This window comes from Elephantulus edwardii, unplaced genomic scaffold (genome assembly GCF_000299155.1).
Source record: "Elephantulus edwardii isolate Elephantulus edwardi_28Jun2011 unplaced genomic scaffold, EleEdw1.0 scaffold00034, whole genome shotgun sequence".
Classification (NCBI taxonomy): Eukaryota; Metazoa; Chordata; class Mammalia; order Macroscelidea; family Macroscelididae; genus Elephantulus; species Elephantulus edwardii.
In genome coordinates, this window is record NW_006399784.1 from 12,516,995 (window position 1) to 12,524,211 (window position 7,217).

Below are 7,217 nucleotides of genomic sequence, written 5' to 3' on the forward strand. Positions count from 1 at the left end.
AATGATATTTTTTTAAAAATAAAATGTTATTGTTTTGTTGTTGCTAATAGCTTTGAATCACCTCTGATTCATGACAATCCTGCCCAAAGGAACAAATTATTGCCCAGTCCTATCCTAGTCACCCTGTTATATTGCTTATGGATCAAACTGCTGTGGAAACAAAAGGGGTTTATTGACTTACTTTTGGAAGTAAATTAGCAGGCTTTCCTTCTAGGTTCTTAGTCTAGAAGCCCTGTTAAAACATCTTTGTTTTGCTTTTGCTGTTGTTGTTTGGTGCCATTGAGTCAACCACAACTCATAGTGACCCTATGAACAACATATCAGAACTTGGCTCTATCTTGTGTTATCTTCATCATCTCTGATGAATTTGAGCCTATTGATACTATCACTGTGTCAATTTTTCTCTTTCTATAATCCTCCACCTTTCCCACAATGAAATATTTTTCCAAGAACCGAACCTTCCTAACAACATGACCATAATTTGTGAGATAAATTCTCACCATCTTGGCTTCTAAGGAGCCACTAGTTGCACTTCTTCCAAGACAGACTTGGTTGTTCTTTTGACGGTCCACTGGATACTGAGGACTCCTTCCAATACTACAATTCAAAGACATTGATTCTGTCATCTTTATTTACTGTCCAACTTTCAGTTACATATGAAGTAATGGAAAAGACCATGACTTGTGTCAGGGACATCTTAGTCTTTAGCAACTGACATTCTTGCTATCTAGCCTTTTGTAGAGGTGTTTGACAAGTTTTCCTAAAGCAACACATGGTTTGATTTCATGACTTCTATTTCCAATGGTGTTCATGATAGATAAAAGTCAGATGATAGTGTTAATTTCAACCTTTTCTTCATCTGTAATGATTCTGCCTATTGGTGCATTGGTGACAATCGTTTTTCCAAGTTCATAGAATTTCAAGAGGCAAGCTATTTCAGAAGTGGATGGCACTCCTGCTTCTAAGCCTGTTTTAATCACAGAGCTCCATCAAACACTGTCCACCATGGGTAACTACTGCTTTTGACACATCTGTGTCACAGTGTTTAACATCACAGTAACCATGAGTTACCTCTGTAGAGCAAATGGACAGACCAGTGCTCTACCACTTAGAAGAATGTTTGACCAAAAACAATTAAAACCAGGTCCAAGGGCTGCAGATTAAAATCATCCACTTTTGGCTTGGTAGCATAACTTTCTATCTGAGAGACCAACAGAGTTCTCTCTATGTATACTGTCATATGATGTGCACATAGACTCAGACTTACCACCTCTTTCCTGATTTGGATGGCACTTATTTCCTTATCTTGTATTTTGCTCTTGTTAGTACTCCCAAAAGAATATTGCATAAGAGTGATGAGTGTTATTTGGTCCCTGTTTGCAAGTAAAATGCCTTTAGTCTTTCTCCATTGAGAATGATGTTGGTTTTTTGTTTTGTGAATATCTTTTCACTATTCTGAGGAAATTTCCTTCTGTTTTGATTTTGTTGAGAATTTTAATCATTAAGGGATATTGAATTTTATCAAAGGCATTTTCTGCATTATTTGATAAGATTCCATTGTTTTTATCTGGAGACTGTGGGGTTAGGTTGTTGGACATTTTCTATTAGATGAAGTTTTTGAGTTAGGTAATTCATCTTGCTTCTTTCTTCCTTTTTAATGTGTTTACCTATTGCTATGAACTGTCCTATGAGGATTGTCTTCGTTGCATCTCAGAGTTTTGGTGTGTTGTATTTTTATTATCATTTGTTTTGAGGAATAATTTGCTATTTCATTTTGTTATTTCTTCTATAACTGGTGTTGTTGTTATGTTCTGTGGAGTCACTGTGACCCAGTCACCCTATTTACAGCAGATCTGAACCCTGCTCTATTATGAGTGATTTTCATTGCCTCTGACACACTTAACCCCATTAACTCAGCCCTGATTCAATTCATCTCATCCAGGATCTTCTTCTCTTACGCTGTCCCTCCACACTTCCAAGCTTGATGTCCTTCTCCAAAGACATCCCTCCTGCCAACAACATGCCGAAAATATACATGATGTGGAGCTTCAAAATCCTTGTCTCCAGGGAGCATACTTGTGTCACACTCTCGAGGACAGACCTGTTTATTTTCTTAGCAGTCCATGGTATGCTCAATACTCTTCCTCAGCACCATAAGTAACTATCATGCTTAGTCATTGTCCAGCTCTCTGTTGCATAACAAATAATTGCAAAACCCATGGCTTGGATCAGGTGTACCTATGTCTTTACACATTATTGCTCTTCAGTACTCTGAAGAGGTTCTTGAAAGATTTTCCCAGTGTAAGTTATCTTTTGATTTTCTGATTGCTGGTGTTGAGAGTGTTGATTGTGGAGCCAAGCAAGCTGAAGCTGTTAACAATCTCAGTCTCTTCTCCAACCATCATGATGCTTCCAAAGTTGACAAACTTTGTTTTCTTGATGTTGAGATTCAATGTGTATTGAAGGCTATAGTCCTTGACCTTTTAAATCAATTGTCTCAAGTCCTACTCAGTTTCTGCAAGCAAGGTTGTGTCATCAGCAAAATGCAGGTTGTTGCTGAGTCTTCCTCCAATCCTAAAGTCACATTTCTCCTCATAAATTCCAGCATCCCAGATGATCTATTCCACATATATATTAAAAATATATGGAGATAAAATATACATGCCTTTCATGCTGTCTAACAAGTGTTTCCTTGCTTTGTTCTGATGACTGCTTCCTGGTTCAAGTAAGTATAGGTTTCACGTAAGCACGATCAAGTGTTCTGGAATTCCTATTTTTTTCAAGGTAAGCCACAATTTTTTGGGATACAGATTGTCAAATACCGTTGCATAGTCAAAGAAATACAGATAGACATTCCTCTCTGCTTGCAGCTAAGATCCATATGATATTGGCTATAGTATCTCTAATGCTACGACCTCTTCTAAAACCAGCCTGCACATCTGGCAGTTCTCTTTTCCACTTGTGTTTGAATAATCTTAAGCAAGATCTTGGTTGCATGTGATACTAATGATCCTATTTGGTAATTTCCACGTTCTATCTGGTCACCTTTTTTTGGAATGGAAATAAATATGGATTCCTTCTTCTTCAAATACTGAAATATTTCCTAGAAGAATATTATTTCATTTTCATATGGGTGGTTTTATATGGTTTATGCTCTTTTTTTTTACTTTCAATTTTTATGACATTGTGGTCTGAAAAGATACTTTTATTATTATTTTTTAATTGGTGAGGCTTGCTCTATGTTCTAATATATGATCAGTCCTGAAGAATTTGCCATACGCACTTGAGAGGAAAGTAAATTGACTTTTAGATGGGTGCAGTACACTGAATACATTCACAAGGTCGAGTTGTCTGGTTATGTAGTTTATATCCACTGCATTTTTGTTAAATTTCTTTCAAATGGACCTATCCTTTGCTAAGAGTGGTGTGCTAAACTCTACTACAACTATTAAAGTCCAGTCTATTTCTTTCTGCAAGTTTGTTAACCTTAGTTTGATGTATTTTGCAGGTGTATTATTTGGTCCATGTTGTTGTCGTCGTTATGTGCTGACGAGTCATCTGTGACTCATAAGCAACCCTATGTACAAGAGCTCTAAACCTGCTCTATTCTGTGCCAATCTTATTTTTTTTCCTATCCCCATTACCTCAGTCATTGAATCAATCCATCTGATTGAGGGTCTTCCTTTCTTATTCTGTCTCTCCAATCTCCCAAGCATGACATCCCTCTCCAACGACTGATTCTGCCTTGCCACATGTCCAAAGTTTTTCAGACGAAGCTTCAGAATCCTTACCTCCAAGGAGCAGCTTGGCTTCACCCTCTCCAACACAAACTTGTCTGTTCTCCTAGCTGTCCATAGTGTATTCAATACTCTTCTCCAGCACCACAGCTCGAAGGCATCAATTCTTCTATCATCCCTAGCCATTGTCCAGATTTCTGATGCATAGGGAGTAATTGCAAGACTATGGCCTGTATCAGGAACGCTTTAGTCTCCAGACTGAAATTGTTGCTCTTTAGCACTTTGGAGAGGTCTCTGACAGCAGACTTCCCCAATGTAATTTGTCTTTTCATTTCCTGACTGCTGGTGCCAAGATCGTTGATTGTAGAGCCAAGTGAGGTAAAACTGCTTACAGTAATCTCAATCTCTTCACCATCTATCATGATACTGCTAATGAGCCCAGTGGTGAGAATCTTTGTTTTCTTGATTTTGAGCTTCCATCCATATTGAAAGCTGCAGTCTTTGACCTTTTGCCGCAAGCGCTTCAGGTCCTCCTCAGTTTCAGCAAGCAGGGTTGTGTCAACTGCATAATGCAGACTGTTGATGAGTCTAGATGTTGTTCAAGGTTATGTTTTCTTTATCTAATGTGCCTTTAATCACCATATATTGCCCTTCCTTAAACTTTATGATGATTTTCCTCCTGAAGTCTGTTTAATCAGAGATATATATTGCCACTCCTTCCTTTTTTTTTGGTGGATGCCATTTGCTTGGTATATTTGTTTCTGGCCTTTAATTTTTAATCTCTTTTTTCTTATTTCAAAAATATATCTCTTATACACAATATAATGATGAGCTTTGAGACTTTGCTTTGTTTTTTCATTCTGCTACTCTACTTGTCTTAACTGGTGCATTTAAATCATTCACATTAAGTTTGATTTTTGACAGGTAGGATTTATCATTGCCAGTTTGCTGTGTTTCTTTTACTGTTGTTACTGGTTATTTTGGTCAATCCACTATCCTTTAGTACCTCTGTGGAAAATACTTCCCTTAGTATTTCTTGTAGAATTGGTCATTCCCCCCCCCAAAGATTCATTTAGTTCCTGTCTTTCTACAAATGAACTCATTTCTCCTTCAAATTAAATGGACAATTTTGCTGGTAGAGGAGCTTCAGCTTGCAATTGTTTTCTTTCTGTCTTCTATACATGCCATTCCATTTTCTTCTTGCTCATATGGTTTCTGCTGCTGAGAAATCCACATTTAATTTAATTGTTTCTCCTCTGTAAGTCACTCTTTGTTTTTCTTGTGCTGTTTTTAGCATTCTATCCTTATTCGTTTTTGGAGGATTTGCTTCTAATATGCCTTGAAGTTTCTCTTTTGCAGACTAGTCTATTTGGAGTTCACAGAGCTTCCTGAAAATGAATTTTCTCATTCCTCATGATACCTGGGAAATTTTCTTCTAATGCCTCTTCTACAATTTTTTCTCAGTGCATTTTCTTATCCTCTTGAGTTCTGGAATTTCAATCACACATATGTTGTTCCTTTTGATATTGTCTATGATGGTTCTAATATTGTATTCATTTTCTTCCATCTCTTCTCTGGTTTTTTTCTAGTATGTCCCCATTGAGGCTCTAGTCTTCCAGTTCATTAACTTTTTATTCAATCTCCTCTTCTGTTCTACTTTTTTGTCCCATCAGCACATAGGAAACTCCTGCCATTTCAGCCTTGATGTTCTAGATTGCAGTTGATACATTATTATTATTTCTAGTACTGTATTCACTGTATCCTCTCTGCCTTGTAATGCTTTCTTAAATTCTTGTACCTCTTTATCTAAAGTTTCATATTTTTCTTCCAACTTTTTCTATTTCTTCAGTAGTTTTTCATGTCCCTTCAGGCTTATATATTTCTTCTGGCTCCCTGCCTCTGGTTATTTGTTTTATTTATGGATTCAATTCTTTCTTCTATTATTTGCTTCCTCTTCCTTCAGTAGCTGTGCATATCACTCCATATCAATATATTTCTTCTGCTGCCCTATCTCCCAAATATCCATTGTGTGTGCAATTATGTTCTGTGTGGGTTTTGGTTTTTTTCTGTTTTTTGGTTTTTTTTTGGTTGTTGTTGTTGCTGTTTGTTTGTTTGTTTGTTTAGGAGAAGTCTTGTTTTGTCTTTTCACAATTATGCTGCTTGTTGTTTTCTTGGCATTGAATATTGAATGAAATGTTTCTTGGTATATATTAGGCTGCTTCTGTTGTGTCTATGTAAGTTGCTGATATGTTTTTGGGTTTTGTTTTGCTTTAATTTTTATGAAGCTATTGATCAGTTGCAGGCTTGACGTGTTCCTTTTATGGGGAGGTCCTTTTTGGTCCTGTGCAACAGGATGATCACTCATCACCTTTCCTAAAACTCTCTTTGACTGAACCACAGCCTTAAGGAAATGCTGCCTGACTTGCTCCCCTCTGTTAAAGTATTTTATTGTCCTTGTTGGTCAGTGGCTCCAACTAACACATTGTTTCTCCCAGAATTCCCAGGCAGTTCTTTTCCTGAACTTTAATGCATTTTTTGGGAGGCAGTCTCTCATCTGAGTATGGCTGCCTTTCTTATGGTCTATTATTGTCCTTGATGGTTTCAGTTCTAGTGACCAAGTTCCATAACTGATGCAATTTCTCTCCAAACGAGTCTCAGACAGCTTCCTCCTCGTAATTCAATGTAGTGTTTCTAAGAGTAAGTTACTCACCTCAGTGTGGCCCCTTCTCCTAAAGTCTGTTCTTGTCTTTAGTGATCAATGGCCCCAGAAGATGAAATTTCTCTCCAGCGGAGAAACAAGAAAGGCCTTCCTCACACTCTCTTGTGCTCCATCTTGACGGTAGTCTCACACTGAAGTCAGATTTTTGTTTTCTTAATGGTGAAATGTAATTCATAGTGAACACTGTAAACTTTCATTTTCTGCTTCTAGTGTTTCAAGTTCTCTTCACTTTCAGCAAATAAAGTTGTGTCATCTGCATAATGCAGGTTGTTGATGAGTCTTCTTGCAATCTTGATGTCACATTCTTCTTTATAGGGTACAACTTCTCATACAGTTTGCTCAAGATACAGACTGAATAAGTATGAGGAAAGGATTCATCCTGATACACACTTTTCCAGTGGTTAAACCATATAATGTACCCTCATTTGTTCAGACAACTGTGTCTTGGTCTAGGTATAGGTTTGGCATGAGGAAAATAAAATGTTCTGAGATTACCATGCTAGCACTATTTTTGATCCACACAGTAAAATTCCTTTGTCTGACCGATAATACACAAATAGACATCCTTCTGATATTCTCTGTTTTCAGTCATAATCAATTTTCCATCACAATGATAACTCTAGTGCCACTTTAAAATCAAGCTTGATATTTTAAAATAATTCCTTGTCATGTACTGTTATATCCATTTTTGAACAATCTTCAATAAAATTTTATATGCTATAATGATGTAATTAAAGAATTTTCATGTTCTAGTAGATCAC